This window comes from Acomys minous (assembly GCF_964271855.1).
Source record: "Acomys minous genome assembly, chromosome: 12".
NCBI classification, from domain to species: domain Eukaryota; kingdom Metazoa; phylum Chordata; class Mammalia; order Rodentia; family Muridae; genus Acomys; species Acomys minous.
The window spans coordinates 82,441,234-82,460,788 of record NC_140493.1 but is presented as its reverse complement, the minus strand read 5'-3'; the positions used below and the strand labels follow the sequence as shown (position 1 = coordinate 82,460,788).

General features: G+C 43.8%; 2 protein-coding genes across 2 annotated transcripts in view; one reads left to right on the top strand and one right to left on the bottom strand.

The window, feature by feature from the left end:
* LOC311579532 (uncharacterized protein) overlaps positions 1–19,555 on the bottom strand; it is a 461,287-nt gene that overhangs the window by 51,930 nt on the left and 389,802 nt on the right. The window lies entirely within an intron of this gene.
* Positions 10,962–19,555, top strand: part of ANKFN1 (ankyrin repeat and fibronectin type III domain containing 1) — a 405,102-nt gene continuing 396,508 nt past the window's right edge. The window contains exon 1 of the mRNA XM_084750198.1: positions 10,962–11,181. The gene's annotated coding sequence lies outside the window, so the exon portion shown is untranslated. The remainder of the gene's footprint in view (positions 11,182–19,555) is intronic.

The window sequence follows — 19,555 nt, the reverse complement described above, 5'->3', positions numbered from 1 at the left end:
TTGGCACTCCATCCTTACTCACTGTGCCCAAAGCCCATGACACTGGCTCCCCTGTGCCCTGTCACTGATTACTGTTGTGGCTAGATTAGATTATATGAGACGTATGTTCCTCTATTTTCTGTGGTAGCTTTTAAAATATTTCTTTTTATTGTTTGTAATTTGTGTGTGTGTGTGGGGGGGTGTGGCCTCTGGTTCCTTGCAATTGCAGAGCTGAATCCTCTGTTTTCTTGCTGTTGTAAAAGGATGGTCATTCCTACCTTCAGGATGCTATAACTTTTAGACTGGGGCCCTCTTCCTGGCTCTTCAAATCCATCAATCATGAACTGAATGTTGGTCAAGCTGCATTTTCCTGGCTCATCTTTTGCTCCCCGTTTCCACTCATGAGACCAGATTGGAATCACCTGGACAATCTAGGATACCTTCTTTAATTTAAGATGAACTGGGTGTGGGCTTTAATCCCATTTGAACACTTAACGCCCCCTTTCTGTGTAACCTAACATACTCTTCCTTAGATTCTAGGGGATGGGACACGGGCACCTTCGGGACGGCATTAGTTGGCTCACCACATCTGACACAGCAGAGCTCCACTAAAGAGAAGAGAATGCTGATTATTTTGGCAGCCAGGTGATAGACAAAGGGGATCTGTATTGATATGGAGACAATTGGATGCAACAGAGGAGGTGTTCAACACAGATAGGATGTGTGGAAAGGAGGGAAAGAAGGTTATGGAGTTATAGCATGGAGAAGTGAAAGGAGTTTCTTCCATTCAGTCAGCCCTGGGAGTATTAGTACCAGCAATGGGATATTCTACAAGCTGGCTTAAAGGATATGGGGTACCTGCCAGTTTGTCAACAGAGCATCTTAATTCTAACTCCTAACTTGGACGTCTATATCAATCCCAACAACACAACAACACTCAGGGAACATCAGAAACACAGGCAGAAAGAATGTAAGAGTGGGAGGTGGGCGAGGAGTGCTGTGAAGAGCTGTCTTGGGGTGCACGGCACGGCTATGGCGAACACGCACTCATAGGAAGGTGTGGGTGGCTGCTCAAATCCTGCGTGATATCAAGGCAGACAAATGCTGTCGTAGATGAGGTAGACGCACTCCGGGCCCCACCTTGTGCTGAGTTGCTATTGGCGGTGGATAGCTGCTGAGGGAGAAGGGACTAGGAACACGGCACCTGGGCTCACACCTACGCGCGCGCACACACACGGGCGGCACTTGCTTGACTTAATGTGTTACTGGAGAAAAAGACATGATGTTACGATGGGTTGGGATACAGAGGGAGCTTGAGAGGCAGGTGGAGAGTAGTTAGATCATTTTTGTTATGTACACACACACACACACACACACATACATATATGGATTTCTCAAAAGAAGAAATTAAAACTAGTAAATGAAAAACACGTGATTTTATCGCATAGATTATTGTGTGTTTCAGTCTTGGGGAAATTACAACTTTTGCTAATTTAAATTTCTGATTAGAAAAATGATGAGATAAATGCCCTACAAGTTTTAATCTCACTCAAAATTGTAATATAGTATAGAAAGAAGAACAGATTTAAAAGTGGGGAAAAAAGATAGGAACTTGAGTTTAAAGGATCAAATGGAAAGATAGAAAAAGGCCATAGGCACAAGATACATCTTTCATAAAAGCACAGAGCTGGGACCACACTGGAAATAAGAGTAGCTTGACCTGAAGACCTCACTGCTAAATCAAATCTCCTTAAATAGCCTTCAGCATCAACTGTTGGACCCCAGAGACTCCGATGGGGTTGAGGCTTCTGTTAATGCCAAGTAGCTTCAGCCATGGGACTTGAAGGGCCGCTGGAGCAAAGTGCTAGCCTGTGGGCTTGCTGCCTTGGTGAAAGCCTGATTGGGAAGCCAGTTTACCATGATGGATGCTCCCTGCCTCCTGGCTTGCTCTCAGAGTTGGCCCACGGAAATCAGGCAGCCATTGCTTTGAGTTAGGAAAGTTGTCTGATCTCCCAGGTGGCTTGGGCATGCATCCTGTGGTAGTGTGGCTGACTCTAGGTGCGAGGTTTCAGTGTTCAGGAGATTTATCAGTTGTGTTTGCTGAATACTCCCAGAAGCGGAGCTTTCTGAACAAATCCTGCCTTTCTGAATAAAAGCTGCCCAGCCTTTCAAGGTATGATAATGTGTCAGAATGGTTCAATTAATATATTCACATAGTCACTTAGCAAATTTTTCTCTTTTTTTCTTTTTCTTTTCTTTTTTTTTTTTAAACAGGAACTCATCCAGTAGTCCAGGCTAGAACTCACTAGGTAGTCCACGTTAGCACTGAACTCACAGCAACTCCCTACCCCAGCCTTCCAAGGGCTGAGAAGATTATATGTGTGAGCCATCAAACCCAGCTAGAAGATGTTTCATTTTTTTAAGTTACAATCCTTTTTTTTAAATTTAAACATTTCAGACAACATATTTTAATCATGTCCGTTCCCCCACCCCCCAAAACGCTCCTCACTTCCCTGCCCGGCCAGCTTTACCTGCCCGCTTTCTCTCTCTTTCAAAACAAAAACAAGAAACCAAAATGAAGACAGACAAAAGATTCTACAAAACAAAAATAAAAAACAAACAGGCAAAAGACCAATAAGACAAATAAGACAAAAAAAAAAAGTCCAAACAAAGCACAATTAAACAACAACAACAACAACAAAAAGTCTACAAAAACACTGCTGAGTTTGTTTTGTGTTGGTCAACCACTCCTAGGCAGGGGACCTGCCCTGAAGTGTGGGGTATTACCCAGGGGCATTGCCTTGGAGAAAGCGGATTTTCTTCTTGTCAGTGCATACCAGTTGCAGTTAGCTTCTTGTTTAGGGATGGAAGTCTGTGTCCACTTCCCCCCTTGGTGGTGAGACTCCAAGCAGGCATTGTCCCTGCTGCCCCCGACTTTGTGGGCTGATAGGAAGCTTTAGTCCCATGGTGCCTGGAAGACAGTGTTTTCTCTAAGTCATCTGTCAGCTCTGCCTCTTACAATCTTTCCACTGCCTTCTCATCATAGAGCCATGAGCCGTGAGGGGGAGGATTTGATGAAGACATCTCACTTAGGACTGAGCGCTCCGAAGTCTCCCTATGCGCATTGTTCAGGTGTGGGTCTCTGCATCAGTTCCCACCTACTGTAAGAGGAAACTTCTCCGATGTGGGCTGAGTGAGGCACTGATCTATGAGTATAGACAACATATGTACTGGACTTGGAACGAAGGAGCTTCAATTTTGAATTAGAAAGTGACTGTTGACTGAAAACACTAGTGTCTTATGTTCACTTTGGCCGTTGGTAAACGTAGCATGGGGACAAAATAAATTTCTTTATTAAATCCTTGTAAAGCTCACATCAATCCTGGCACTGCGTTTTGCGTTAGTTTGCTTTCCTGCCGCTATGATAAATAACGTGGCTAAAAGCAATTTAGAGAGGAAGAGGCTTGCTTCATCTTATACCTCCAAGTGACAATCCATCTCTGAAAGAAATCAGGGCAGCACCCCAAGCTTGGAACCTAGAAGCAGGAACTTAAGCAGAGACCATGGGGGGAGTGCTGCTTCCTGGATTGCTCCCCTGGTTCGCATTCAGCTACATTTTTTTTTATATCTCCCAGGACCACTTACTTAAGGGTGGCTCCGCCCATGGGCTTGGTCCTCCCATATGGATGATGGACAGTTTCTCAGTTGAGGTTTCCCCTTTCCAGGTGACTCTAGCTTCTGTCAATTTGACAAAACAGAAAAAAAACAACAACAACAACAACAACAACAAAAACCCAAGCAACCAATACAGGACATTTATACCCAGTGGTAAATTCCAAAAGTGTGTGTGTGTGTGTGTGTGTGTGTGTGTGTGTGTGTGTGTAAGGAGGTCCAGCATTGTTCTTCTTGCACAAAGAGAACCAGATGGCAAGTGTAAAGGTTAAAGAGAGAGTCCCAGTCTTTCTCTAAGAAACCTAGACTCAGTGCAGTTGAAAACGATGCCCACTCCCAGGGTTGTCATGAGAACAACAGAAACTGATACATGTAAAAGTACTGACATACAGCATCTGACAGGCACTAGGCAAGGGCAAAGGCATTGCCGTCCTATCACTCGCCTTTAGTTCTCAGCCTCAGCCTTCTGCTGGATATCCCACTGTGCACGCACTACGCTTAATATGTTCTTTGCTCCCTGGAGAAAAGTGGAGTTTCTCTCAAAGACATGTCTCCTGGTGGTGGTTATTTAAGAGAACATGTAAGCTTGGAACGCCTTTTTTCTTCCTCTTAGAGTGGATGTTGTGCAAGATTCAGAACACTGTGATGCTTCAAACAGGAGTGCAGGGATTGAGGCAGGCAGCATTTTAGTGGAGGAGGGGAATGTTAGACACATGATTTATCCTAGGGAGTGGAAGTAGACTGGGACTAGGAACTGTACAAGGGTGAGCCAACTTGATGGATTCCCATCTTCCTAGCAGAGCGCTTGGCTTTGTCTCCCCACCAGAGAAGCGATTTTTCATCAGAAGAAAAGCCTGTCATGCTTTTGAGCTACAAAACCATAAATCTCCTTTCCACCAATGTGATAATAGCTTTTTCTTGTCACCTCTCTTGATAGCCCAGAGTAATTGCCATGACATACAGACTTGCTCTGTCTCTCCCAGATGCGGCCTCTCTGTCTTCTGTAGGTCCCGGGAGGAGACAGAGACTCCCTGCTTGCCCATGTGTGTTCATGTACAGAGTAGAGGATGCTGTTACCAAGAATGTGACATCCTCTGTGAAACCAGAGGAGCCACAGAGCAGCCCTGAAATCTGAGAGCAAATGGCCCCTCCTGCCCCAAGCTCATCAGCAAGTGGCCCCTGGCTCACGTAGAACCTTGTCTTTCCCTGAAGAGACAGAAAGAAAGTGAGCCTCGTCTAACCATAAAGCTGAAAACACTTCCATGCTTGCCTCACTGGCCACACAAAACCATATCCCAAGTTAGACGTTGCTTAGCAGAACAGTGGACTAACTTTAATGAAAACTAGCCGACTGGGCTCAGGAGATATGTCAGCCAACAAAATGCTTGCCTTGCAAACATGAGAGCCTGAGTTCTGCTACCCTTAAATCTATAGTTAAAATATAAGTGTGGTGGCATGCACTTGTAATACTAACAGGCAGGTGACTGGGGTTTAGTGACCAGCCAGCCTAGCTTAACTGACAAGCTCCAGGTCTCAGTGAAAGACACCATGTCCAGCTTCTGGACTTGTTAGCTGATCATATCAATTATTGGTGAAGGATAAGGAATCTTGGACTTTCCCCTTTAGCATATGCTTGTCTTTGTTAGTCACCAATGGGTGTTGACATTCTGATGTGAATATTTGTGTCACCCGTGTGGCAGACAAATATTCCAAAGTCAGATGCAATGCTAACTGCCTAGACTTTCAGAACTACATACCCGAGGCTGTCCTCTGGCTTCTACAAACATGAGCACATGCACAGAAGTGCACAGACATATATGTGCACGCACGCCTGCACACAGTGCATATGCATGCACATAGACATGCAGACACAAACAAATGAAAGACTGATATACGTCTTATAGAATTCTTAATTAATTGGGATTGAATGAAAAGGTATTTCATCTGGAAACACTAGAGAGACAATGGCCTGGAGGGAATTTGGAAAGTCTAACTTTGTGTTTTCCCTTATTTTTTTTTTTAAAGAAGAATGCATTCAGGTCAGAAGCCAGGGAATACCTGTACTTACTCCAAGCTCCTGACAGATCATAGAAAGCCCTGAGTAAAATTAGCCAAGAGTCTTAAACTCCTGATGTAGGTCCTAAAAACTCAATATAATAAGCTGAGTAGTTATCAAATCGCTTTTGTGACCCTCATCTCCATGGGATTGCAGTTCCTTAAGATGTGCCTAAGTGCCATCTTGCTACATTGTACACAAATTACAGAATGGTAACTTAGAAAAAGAGATACATGATTGCTCTGCATTTATGCAGCCACAGTCATTGCACCTATATCTAGTTATTGGACCTTACAGTCTGCTGTTTACAATGTATAATATATAAGTTGGATGAACTGGGAAGATAAATGTAAGACACAAACATTCATACTGTCTCCAAGACTATATGAGCAGCACAAATTGGACTTGATGGGTGGGAAAGAAAGAGAACATAAATTTGGGTGGGTGGGAAAGGAGAGTGACTCTTGGAGGTGTTAGAGGAAAAGTGAAGATGACCCGAACATATTGTATGAAAAATCTCAAAGAACTAATTATTCTAGAACACACTGTATTTACTAGTCATTGAATCTGGGAAAATGCAGACAAATGCATGAGAAGAAGCTCAAATAAAAATGAGGGGATTATAAAGCCAAATGATGAAAAAAGAAGGGAAGGCAGAGGAGGAAGAGAAGAAAAATGGGGAAAAGAAAAAAGGATCTACTGTATCTTTGGCTGTCTGAACCCTCATCTCTGCACACAGTTGTCCTGTGTATCCAAGTACCTCATTTTTAACTCCTGGTCTCTTATAACTAAAGTTGTAATTTGACATGTTATAATCTGATAAGATTCCTTTAACAATTTCTTAAGCAATTATTTGTGCATTGTGGTTAAATTGCAATGATTTGTTTCCAATTTTCATAGCTCAATATGAGAAGATATTAAGTCAAATGATTCAATATTAAATTGTTTAATTATTTCCAGCTGCCCATTCCTGAGAAAGTTTTAAATGTGAAAGTAATCAACTAAAATTTATTAAGTTCTTTCTTTTTATTAAGCATTGAATTAAGACATTTTCACTGGGCTTGAAAAATGCCTCAGTAGTTAAGAGTACTGGCTGCTTTCCCAGAGGTCTGGGGTTGTGCTCCCAGCACCCACAGAGCAGCTAATAACAGCTTGTGGCTCCAACTCCAGGGTACCTACTCTCTCTTCTTGCCTCCAAGGACATACACACACATTCAAGTGACACACGCAGGCAAAACATGCATAAATATAACGTTTTAAAAAATCTGCATGGGTGCTCTCACTTAACTCACAGACTAATGAAGTAGATGAGGACAGTAAATCCTGAGGTGGTCCTCAAGGCAAGGATGTCTTAGCATCAACCTTGTACCTTATCCCCCACGATAAAATGTTTCCTCACACAAAATCTGCTCATATACATATAATCGTCGTTTGAAGGATGCTCCCACATCCTATATGGCCATGGTGCATATGCATCACTCACCTAGTCTAATACTAGCAACCGCTGTAGGAGATACTGAATGTCAAGACAGGAGGTCACCATAAGCAAAGGAACGTAAGGGTCATTTCCAGTCTGCGCTTCACGGTGGATCCTTCCCTGTCTTTCATATACAACGAACAGGATATGAGTCCCAAATCTCCTTTCCTGTTCTTATGATGAACAAAAACGAGGACTTTTAAACTTTCCAGAAACAAGATAGGAGGTCACAGCTGTGCTTCGCAGTCTCAAGGTCTCAGTTGTTTGGGGTGACTCCACTCTACTAGCTTTCTTACCACGACCGAGGATGCTTTCCTCGGCTATTCTCCCTTCCCCCTCCACCCCCGCTGCAACAACTCTTTTTACTCTTCAAGAGTCTGGTTGAATGTCACATCATCCAAAGAGTTACTTCATCTTTAGTCAACGGCCACTCCTGCTGTACAAACCCGATAACATCACCATTGTCTGTGTCTTTGGCTGTGTTCCGCATTAGGGCAGTGCTCCTTTAATATAGAGGTGGAGTTTTGCTTTTTTCGGTACACTTAACCAGAGTGGCAATAGAGAATCAATCCATGAATGAATTAATTAACTAGCCAAGCAATAGATCTGATCTTGACCAGGTGGGCCCTACCTGCTTATTACTGGCATCAACTCCTTTAAAGTTAGCCACAGAACAGCTGCGTAGATCACAGTTGCCCTCATCTGGAAGAACAAAATGAACTTAAACCTGGAAGAGATGACAGAGCATGCGAAGTTTTTCCTCCTCTTCTACAGAGATGCCATTGTACTGAAGAGCTGTTTTCAAGGTCTCTTAGATGTGCAAGGACAGAACTGGATGGCGCCTAGCACGTCTGTCTAAGCCAGAGGTCTTTGCCACCTCACCAGCTCTTTCCCCATGGAGGCTTCCAGTATAGAACCCTGAAAGGACAGTGTGTTCTTCTCAATAGAACTTAAGAGATCCTCGAAATAAAAAATGAAATGTCAAAAATGAAAAAAAAAAGCAAATTTATTTTCCCACATATTGCTCGAAGCAACTTGCAGAGTCTCTGGTCACTTGTAGCATTCAACCGCCACTCCTTCCAAAAATTCAATTATTCCAGCTCACTGCTTACTTTTTCTCAAATAATTCTGTGCACAAAGAGCATTTGAAAAGCTTCAGAGGCAACTTCTTCTATCTGAACAAACAGCCAAGGACGACTGTCATAAGCCAAACTCTCATTTCAGCCGCGGCATTGATTCCCAATAAATCTATTCAAAGGAAGAAAGTGGCTGTTCTCTTTCGTGAAACACACCCACAACTTACAAAGTATTTTGCTGATGGAAATGTCAGTTAGCAATGACAGCAATGCAGCCCCGAAGCCACTAAAATGTAGCAGACATCCCTGCACTCACTAGGAAATTAAAATGTCACTTTTGGGGGCAGAAGTAAGTCTGTATGGTTCATACCTCACATGCGCCAGTGTCTTAGAAAGAATAATGGGTCCAAAGCTGGGGTGTTGCATTGGTAAAAAAAAAAAAACTCTGTAACTGTAGACAAGGGAATTAGTTCTTCTAGTCACATTCATCTGTTCAAGAAACATCCAATGAGTATCTACTTAGGACACACTCACTTCTAGGTACCCAGTAAATAGTGGTAAGAGAAAAGAGTAAAAGAAATCAAGCTACTTTGGGCAGGGAACATAATCAAGTGGTAGGGTGCTTGCTTGCCTGGCAAGTGTAAGGCCCTAAGTTCAACTCCCAGCACTAAAAGTAAGTACATAAATTTTAAAATAAAAAAGGGGGGGGGCTACTGTCATTGAACTCACCTTTGTATAAAGGGAGTCTTTGGAAGCAAACACAAAAACTGAAAAACATATAGCAAGTTATTCTGCCATTGATGTTATGGAGAAAAGTGTAGTCAAGGGGAAGAAAACATTACAGAAAGAGGTATTTTATAAAATTTAGTATGTATGTGTATGTGTGTGTACATGCATGCACATGCACGCACATGCAGAGGTAGATGTGGATGCACACAAGGTGGCCAGAAGAGGGCACATCAGATCCCTTGGCTCTGGACTTGCTGGCCTTTGTGAAGCACTGAGTTTGGCAGACAAGCTGTGGGTGCTAGGATCCAATCTCTGGTCTTCTTGATTGTAGAGTAAGTTCTCAGCTGCTGAACCATCTTTCTAGCCCCGAAGAGAGCATTTTTTTAGAAGAGCAAATAGGGAAAGAGTCTATTATTATTAATTTCTAACATTTATTGAGCCTTATAACTAGCATACACCATGTTCAGCATTTGGCAAATGCTCCTGAAATGGTCCTTTTCTTGTTTGAGGATGTTCTTGAGACTGTCTAAGTTCTTTGAAGGATTGTGAGTATTGACTGATTACTTCTCTTTCCTTTCGCTCTTTCCTCCCTATCATCTATAAAGCCCTTCTATATAGAGAGGCTATCCCTTCATCAGCTTATAAAAGAAAACCCTGCAGGGACCGTCTGTGGCCTACACTTCCTGCTTTTGTTTCTCACTCTTACTTACTACTGAGAGAGCGGTCTGGATGCTGACCCACACAACACGCTCCATGGTCTAGGACAGAATTTTCTGGACTTTGCTAAGTCATTTGCCAACCTTCTGGTTAGCTGCATGGAAACTACATCAATACGGTGGAGATCCCCTAAGGCAGCCACTAGTATTTATCCCGGGGCTGAGCTTTCTTCTGATGCTTCCAGAAGACTGGGAGGATGAAGGAAAAGTTAGTGATGACCAGCCATGAATGGTAATATTCTCAGCTCCCTCAGAGCTCTCTCCTCAGAAATAAACATTATAGGGTTTGGGGTTTTGTTTGTTTGTTTGTTGTTTGTTTGTTTGAGCACATTCCTTTTTATGTTTGGAAATGAATGTAAATTTCTGTGCAAAAACTTCTGTCAAAATCTGTCAGTCATGAGAAGCCCCAACCCACCCAGTGAGCCTGTCTGAGGACATCTGAAATCAGCACCTTCTATTCCTGGGTGATTGTGATTATCCCGTGGCTCTGATCCCCCATTCCTGAGAAACAAATACCCCAGAATCCTTACCTACTGGAGACTTGGAAAATGAGGGTTTCCCTACATATAAAGAGCACCCAACTTTTTTTTTCCTCTGAGGAATCAATTGGATCCATTTCAAAGTTTGATAATCAGGTTGCACTATGACTTCATTAAAGGAGAAAGGTCCCTCGGCGTGAGCGAACACTCTGGCAGTTTACATGGCTTAGGAGATGTCCAATAGATAACATACACAAAGGAGGTTTTTCATATCCTCTCTTCTTGCAGCTAACCTAGGGGCTAACTACTGGCGCTGCCAATGTGTGGGTGAGAGAGTCTCAGAGGAGAGAAAGATCCTGTTCAAATCCACACACCTAATAACTGATGGTCACATCTGATGTTCCAAGTCCACATACACTTACAAATCCTGTTCTATCATTAACTTCAACTTCTAAGGACCCAGCGCTATTACCTCTTTACTGATTTCAACCCTAGGGAACGAACGCATCTGAAGGCTGCTGAAGGCTGCAATACTAATATTTCGTGGTGCCTATGTGACTTTACCTGGAACCACTCTGGAAGCTATAAGTTCATAAATAATGTCCCTCTGACTTGGTTAGGCTCCCAGGGCCAATGGGAGACAGATGATCTCCTGCTTTGTAGAGTAACATTGTAAGCCGATGTGTTGCTTCATAGTGTTGGGTTGCCATCCCCGGGAGTGCTTTGATGCGATCGGTTGTCAGGTGCAGGTCTGTTGTTTCTCTTACCAGACTCCCAGCCACTGGAAGACAGCCCCAAAGCCCTGCCTGTGCTAGGGGAGCAATCGAACTTGGATAATGACATAAACGAACCGGTGTTCATCTGGGGAATCTCAGACAAAGCAGCCCAGAGGAAAAGCATCTCTGCTGGTGAAGGTTCGCTTCATTCGCAACAGGAGAAGCAGCAGCTGCTGGTGCACAGAGCCGGGAGAGGTAAAGGGAGGCTGAGGCTGCCGCATGTGAGTAGCGCTTGATTTTCTGCAGCTAGGAACAGGATGCTGGGAGGGGGCTTGGCTGGGAGGGGGGATGTGAGTGCGTGTCTGGGTCGCCGCTTTTCCTTGGGGCTAGGAGTGGAAGTCATGCTTTGCACAATCACCCAAGTGCTTTTGGGATCTGAGCCCCTCTTCCAGACGCGGCAGCGAAGCGTGCCCACACGCACTTGAATTTTCTGCATCTGTGGATCATAAAACAAGTAAACAGCGGCAGGTGGGGAAGGGTTGCTCTTTGTTTCCTTGTTTTCTGTGATGGGCTGCAAGGCAGAAAGGCACCCCAGCCCTAAAGAGCTTTCAGAGCAGAAAGATTCCCTAAAGGGGGCTTTTCCCCAAGTTTCTGTGCACATGTGTGGATCTCTACGGTTTGGCTGCACAGCTGCTTCTCTTGGAGAGGGGATTACATGCCTCTCACTGGGAAAGGCTAAAGGCTACTTTCTGCCTCTGCTCCTCCTTTACGTCCTCCGGAGTTAGCAACACGAACACAGTTTCACCTGGCACTTGTCATCCTTGAATGAGTTCACTGAGCGCAATCCAGCCTGGGAAAGCAGAGCTCTCTCAGCCAAGGCAAATACATGGGGCTCAGCATCAGTGTGATTTTAAACTTTATAAAGTTTTTGACTGCTTTGCTTTAACACTAAGCCCTGGAGTTTTCTACCTGTGAGCACTGTGTATGTGTGTTGAAGTTGAAAGGATACAGAAGAGGAGGTTTGGCTTTCAAGCACTTGCGCAGCGAGCAGCGGGTTTTCTCAGCAGGATGAGCTGGTGTGCACCTGTGGGTAATCGTGACTACAGGTGCTCTGTGTGAACGCTAGGTTCCAGGCATAAACTTGCTTGTGTTTACAATGTCGAAAGACCTGGTACGCACACACAGATGCACATGCACACAGATACCAAGACATACACACCACACACATCATACATACACGTGAACATACATACATAATACACAAAGGCACAGGCACACACACACATACCACATAAATACTTACACACACATGCATGTGCACACATACATACATGCATATGCATGCACATACACACATACCACATCACGCATACACATGCACATATATGCACAATAGACTCACAGGCACACACACACACACGCACGCACACACACGCACGCACGCACGCACGCACGCACGCACGCATGCATCCCCACTTTTCTCTTTCATTCTTTTTTAAAGAGGATTTTATGTTGCTGAGCCAGGGAATCTGCAGGAAAAGCAAACTAGCACATCATCCCCAGGAGAAGAAAAGGAGGAGAGAGTGGGAGAAAGGGAGGGGCCCTTTGCATGTCCTAGGAATTGGCTCCCAGCAGCTGTGCACAATAAGGGACAAGAATCCAAAGCACTTCACACTGGGGCTTTGCTGGAGAGAGAGATTCCAGCCAGCAGCGTGGCTTCACAACTGTGTGCCAGTACACAGGAGGGTCAGGGCCCCTGCTCCCAAGTTGCTTAGGGATGTGCAGTGAAATATGAACCAGGGCAGAGGGTGGAGGTGGGGGTAGGAGGAGCCATCTTTTTTCTCCAAGGAAAGCTTTCCCCTCAAGGCGGCCCTATAAAGCATTCTTATGCCATGGCACACCAGGTATGGCTGCAGGCAAGGCTGTCCAGAGCTGGCAGTGAATGACAGGCGAGCTCAGGGAGCCATCCGAGTGGAAAGGGCTCACTATTTGTGGCTGTCAGAATATCTGGGGCTATCGTGCATGGTATCACAGCATCCTGCCTCCCAGACAAGCTGAGGTCTGATGCCAACAGTCCAGAGAAAGCTGAAGGAACGGGACGAGTTCAATAGTCTGATGTCTGTGCATCGTTGGTGCGTAGTTTTGTCACCAGTGATAATGGTGCATAGTAGAAACATTACAAAATACTTTCTCTAAGTCTAGACCTCTTAGCGCCTCTGGGTTTTCGGTGTTCTCGCCCTGCTCTGCCCATGTGTATCTGTGACACATGGTAACTGTGGCTTAGCCATACTCGCTTTTGCCTTTCCCCCAGCATTACTCTGGACTCCATTTTCCTCTTCCAGCCCCACTCTCATGAGGATGGTTAATTACAGCTGGAGTTAATGGGTTAATACCTTAAGTGAATGTGCTAGGTAAGTTGTTTAGCAACTGTTGGGTATTTACATTTGTTCTCCAGCTCGTCTGTGACTGTAATGCAATTAGGAATAGTACTGTGATTGGCACGTTTTACTTCCCTTAAAAGAAATAAACTGGGGGAAATGAAGTCTCTGCATCAGGATGAATGAGGTAAAAACATGAGTTCTTTCGGCTTTCCGTGCTTATGGGCATGTTCTCCAGCTCCTGGTTCCACTGTTCAAAACCACCATCTAGAGAGCATCAGTTTCCCTGCAGCCTTGGGCACATAGATTTTTATGTGTCTTTTTTTTCCCCTCTAAGTGACGATCCATGAAAAGATGCTGGCACTGTTTTTAAAGACTATGCTTAACTTCGGAACAGACAGGGCCATGCTCCACAGGACATGCCTGTAGCTTCTCAGATTCCCTTCCTGTGAGAAAAATGTGCTCAAAAGCTTCTACTTCCCAGATGATGAAGAGAGGAAGATAGATGAGCTGGCCTCTCAGGAGGGCAGCCAGCCTAGCACACCCTTCCTCCGACGCTGCCTTCCTCCCCACCCCAACAGAGGCAGCATAAAGGTCAGCTCTCCTCTTGAATTCGAAGCTGATGCCTGACAAAATGGCACTAGAGTCCTTGGGAAGGTGAGGGCTGGTTAAGCTTATTAGAGGTTAAGAATGGCACATTCTGGGTTTTCTACTCCTGTGTAGATTTCATCCTTAGCTGTAGGCACTGATAATGGGGCTAGAGACAGTGAGGGGTCAGGGTTACCCAGTTCTATCAAGTAAGAGCTGTGGGATACTTTAGTTCCTACTTCAGTGAAGACGATGCTACCAAATATGATATTTCTCCTAGTTCTTCGCTTGCATCTGATAAGAGATTGTCCTCTGTTTTCCTGGCCTGTGTTGCTCACCATAAATTGATTCAATGCTAATCTCTCTGTCCTCTCAATGATTATTTGCACAAAGGCCAAGGCTAGCCAATGGGGACCACATTTGCTGTTCAGCATGCATTTAGCCACACTGGCCTATATAGGTAGAAATAACAGAGTCCTGGGTGATTTGTGATTTTCCTTTCATAGACAAGCAGAACAATGCAATCTTTTTTTTTTTTTAACATCAAAGGCTTATTAACATTTTTCAGCATACAAGGATTTAGTGCTATTTCACCAAACTTGGAGTCACTGGAAGTCATAGGCAGATCTGAGTGTGAGAATGGCAGTTCCTTCCATAGGCTAATAGGCTAGGAGAAATAGCATGGCTGTAATGTGTCCGAGGGAGCAAGGCATGTGTCCTCTAAGGAGAGGACAAGGATGGGGCTGTCAAGTTCCAGCCTGAGTCCTTAAGCAAGACCTTACTGAAAACTTTCCATATGACAAGACCCCTCAAACACTCTTATCTTGCTAGATTTAAGGATCTAACTTTCCTACAATGTTATATACCCAGTAGAGCAAATGTATTTTCCATTTTATTTACTGTTGGGTCACCACCTTTCAGAATGTGGCAACAGTGCCTACCTGCTCTGTGACCCGCTGTGCACCGAGCCCTGTTTTAGGTGGTTGATCTACGTTACTTGTATTCATCCTCGGGGTGACCTCGTGTGGTTTGCATTATTGCTAGCTCCCTCTTAAAGATTTACAGATTGAGAGAAAAGTAGGTTATAGTGGGGTGTAGATGGGGCCCTCTGTTTGGGGGTCAAGGGAAGAAAGGAGAGACACAGAAGAGGAGTCTTAGATGAGGGACACTTGTGGTAGGGCCGCAATTTGAGCTTGCTACAGAGCTTGCTATGTTCCAAATCACTTCACCATTGACACATAGGCTGAAAGAATGATAGGAATCTAAAAAGAGTTGAGCAGTGATGGTGCTGCTGCTGCTGCTGCTGCTGCTGCTGCTGCTGCTGCCGCCGCCGCCGCTGCCGCCAGCAACCTACACTATTCATTACATTATGTGCCATGCTTTTTACAGAAGCTTGCATACTCGTTCTCGCTTATTCCTTGCCACCCTCCTGGTCTTTATTAGCAAAGTAAGGGAAGCTCTGTGATGCCCTTCAGCCTGCCCCAGATCACAGAGCTAGCGAGTCTGACTGTGATATCAATGGCCTCTGCTAACACTTTGCTGATGCACCGGGAGACTGGGGCTGCAAGCACGGCCAGAACAGTGATAGCAGAGGACTATGGGGCTCTGCTCAAGGGCTTCTTCTGGTCCCTGAAGACTTCTGGGCTGTCTTTTAGGGTCACCCTGAGGCTATTCTTGCTATCACCCCAGAGGAAAGTTCCTCAAGGAGGGATCTGGTTAAAAAAAAAAAAATCGCCATTGGGCCAGTTATGCATAAACTGACAAGAAAAAGAAAAACCCAAGCTAAGCACCTGTCCCCCACCCCCACCCCCACCCTGTGTCCCTGTCCTTTGTGCTAGACCTGTCCTTCCCAGTATTATAGCAGCCAACCATATTTTATTATTGAGCACTTGGAACACAGCTAGCTCAAATTGTGGCGTTCCATTAAGTGTGCAAATATACAGTAGACTTCAACAGCGTAATATTTTAAAAAGTCAAATATCTCAGTAGATTTCTGGTTGCATAAATAAAGTATACTATTGAAATAAGGGTAGTTGCTTTATTTTATGTTCCAGCAAGCCATAATAAAGTACACAGAACATGAGATGGAGCATCTAAACTGTTTTCACTGCATTGTTCTGTGGTGTTAAGTGCACTTGCATTGTAATGAAAACAGCCTCCTGAACTCTTGGTCTTGGAAAACCACAGCTCTGTACACATTGAAACTCCGCTCCTTCCCTCCTCTATGTTGGGCAACTGTTACTTTCCTGGCTTTGCTCAGAATGATGTCATTATGAATCCTGGTTCATCCATGCTATAGTATGTATCTGCCTGCTCTTAGTTTCTGAGGTGAATATAGTCTCATCACACATATACATAACATCTTTTACATCCATGGGCACAGTCTGTTTCCAATTCCTTTTTTTCTTTTTCTTGCCTGTGGCTTCTACAATATTTAAATTTCCATAAGTGCCTCACATTTGAAGTTGACATTGTATAACCACTAAACAGAGTTGTTCTAAACCAGTGGTTCTTAACTTCTGGGTCGTGACCCCTTTGAAGATCACATATCAGATATCTTGAATATCAGATATTTACATTATAATTAATAACAAAATAAAATTATAGTTATGCAGTATCAACAGAATAATTTTATGTTGGGGCCACCACAATATGAGAAACTGTATTAAAGGGTGATGGGATTAGGAAGGTTGAGAGCCCACTGTTCTAAACTTTTCTTTTTCAGTGCCCTCTCTTTTTCATTTTCCCATCCTCAGACACAAAACTTTGACAACCTCCATGCTAATTTGATTCTCTTGTTTCCTTTCCCTAAGACCTAAGCCAATAACCTTCACTCTGATCAAGCCCTCCCTTTTATAAGAACCCATGAAAGACTGTCAAACTTAGCAATATTTTCTGTAATTAAATGAAACTGTGACATTTCTCAAGAGGAATATTCCCTTTTTTCATAATATATCAGGAGAGGGCCCAATAAATTGAAGCTGAGAAGGCTTTTGAAGCTATTTAATTTTCTTTTTAAAAAAAAAAAAAACAGTCAACAGCTGTACTCAGCTTGTGGTTTGTGATTGAATTTTGTTAACCCACCAAGCAAAGGAGAATGCAAGACTAATAAAGCAAAAATTTAGATTGGAGATATAGGCAAGTTTTTCATTTCTGAAATCAATTTTTCCTGGAAGAACTTAGAGATCTAGGCATTTAAGGCATATGTCAATATCTTTGAAATTTCTCAACACTTACAGATAGGCTAAAACCTCAAAGCCTTACTGTAGTATCCACAGTCTTTCAGCTTTCTGATTTTTTTTTCTCCATGATACCCTGCAAACTTTCCCCTATTGAGATCAAGATGCCTTATGGGTCTCCAAACAAGCAATGTGTTCCCTTGACTTCCAGCCTTGACCTTGATCTTATATCAACTTTGGAGATTCCATCCCGCCTGTTATGCCTGGCGCAAATGTACTCATTCTCTGAGATACTGTGCAAAGATCTCCTTCTAGTGGGCATCCCTGGACCACAGTATCCACTGGACGTGGCCAGACCCATAAGAGGCACAGTGGTCTGCTCTGGAGAGGATGGCAGAGAAGCAATTCCCATGCAGCATCTCACATCTTAACCTTTCTCTCCCGTTACCTAAAGCAATGTGGAGACCAGAAGGTCTGAATATACATGGAGATCCATGGATGTCATCTTTAGAGTGCCCACCTGGGGGACAGAGAAGGTAGAAAAAAATGGAAGGACAGAGAGTGTCTGGCACCAGACAGAACCCTGTCTTCAGAGATGTCCCATTGCTACAGTAAACCACTATACTACAAGGTAGCCCTTACTATCTCATCACATGGACTCCTACTGTTTAATAGTAAAGCCAAGACAGTAGTAGGCTTCCTGAGAGTCACAGCCCTTCATTCATTCATAGCTGTATCCCTAATATTTATCAAAATGCCTGACACAGGAGTAGGTATTTGAAAGATATGGGGAGAAGGTGGGTCTTCCTTAATCACACGCTCCTTCCAGAAACTTCTTTGGAACCGCAGCTGCCCGTGATGATTCTAGAGCGGCAATGTGTCTGAGCATTGACCCTGGAGAACTGATCTTCTGCTTTGATTCCGAGAAAGGAAACAAAAATGATTCAATTGCTGACTGTTGGTGTCCTGTGATGCTGCGTTCAGTGGAACATTGAATCACAATGTGAATCTGAGTGGTGGGAATCAACAGTAAGTTAGACTGACCACGAAAATAAGTGTGCTCCAGGTGATGTTTGAGAACAAGCCAGGCAGCAGCAGATTGTATATGCATATAATGTCATGTGCCTTTTCTCATGACCTCTTTAATTGCAATGTTTTATCAAACTATGTAGTTCAGAGAGACATACTAGAAGACTTAATGCTTTGATTGTAAAGTGACTGGGACTAAGGTTGGGGAATATAAGACTACATAGATATAATAGAAATCCAGGGATAGAAAGTGGTAAGGAAGGCCAATTGAAGACTGACTTTGATACTGTTATAGTTACCTTATGGACAAAGTCTTCATGTGACAATAGGACTGGCCACCTCACCAAACCAGTGAGTCTTGTATAGCTATGTCTTAGGAATTATAGAGAGGAGAAGGCTCATTGACTCAGGAAATTAGGGAAAGTTACTAGGCTCAGAAAGTTAAAAGGTCACGAAGGCTATCTCCAATGTCGTATAAGCAGTTAAGAGTTGCTTGGGGTATAGGAGAGTAGCCTTCAATGGAGTTGCCTGCCAGTTGTGCAGAACACTCTGGGGATGTTGCTTATGTGAGCCATCACCCCTGCTGTGATGAGGCGGATGTTAGCGATGTTAGGGTGCCCATACAGCTGTAAGTAACATTCCTGTATATAACTCCAATGAGCTCAGTGGCTTATCAAGCTAGACTTGGGTGAAATTGTTTCCTTGTTCCATAGGAGGTGCACTATCTTGGGTGAACAGATTTCTGTTCATGTGTCTTCAGGAAAAGTACAGAATAGTTAGGACACATACATCTCTGAAGAGCCTTGGCTTTTCTCACTCTGAAGGGTTAATTTTTACTTGGAGTTTGGAGGTGATGATAATTTCCTAGCATTAGCATAACAAATTGCCAAAAGCCAGGTGGCTTAAAATACTGCATTTAATTGAGCAAGGGCAATTTACCAGTAGCTATACCACTGATGAATATGGCCATCAACTGCTTACAGCTCCTTGAGGAGAGGTGGGGCCTCAGGAGCACATCATCTGTCAGTGTTGGAATGTTGAAGGGCCCGGTGTTGTGTAAGTTATCATAGCTGACATGAGTTCAGGAGTGCAAGGGTCATGTCACATCCATAAAAGAGTGTTTCGCGACACTGCTCACTATATTCCAGCTCTTACTTCCATCTGCCTACTCTTCCCTGAGCCTTGGAAGAAGTGATAAAGATGTTCTTCCTGTGTAGGAATCAGCACTCAAAAAGACTCCGTTATTCTTATCGCTCTGACTCACTTATCACTTACTTTGCATTCGTTGCAGCCTGGTTGGAGGAAAAAAAAATTTCGTTGACTAAGGCTGAAAGGAGCACTAAATCTATGAGTAAAAATAAATATTTACAGAAAACATTGACAGCACGTCTGTTTCGCAAACATCAGTAGTAGGTTTCTCTCTAGGGACTATGATCTCCCTAGCCATGGATATTTGAACTGGTTTTTACAATACCAGGTAT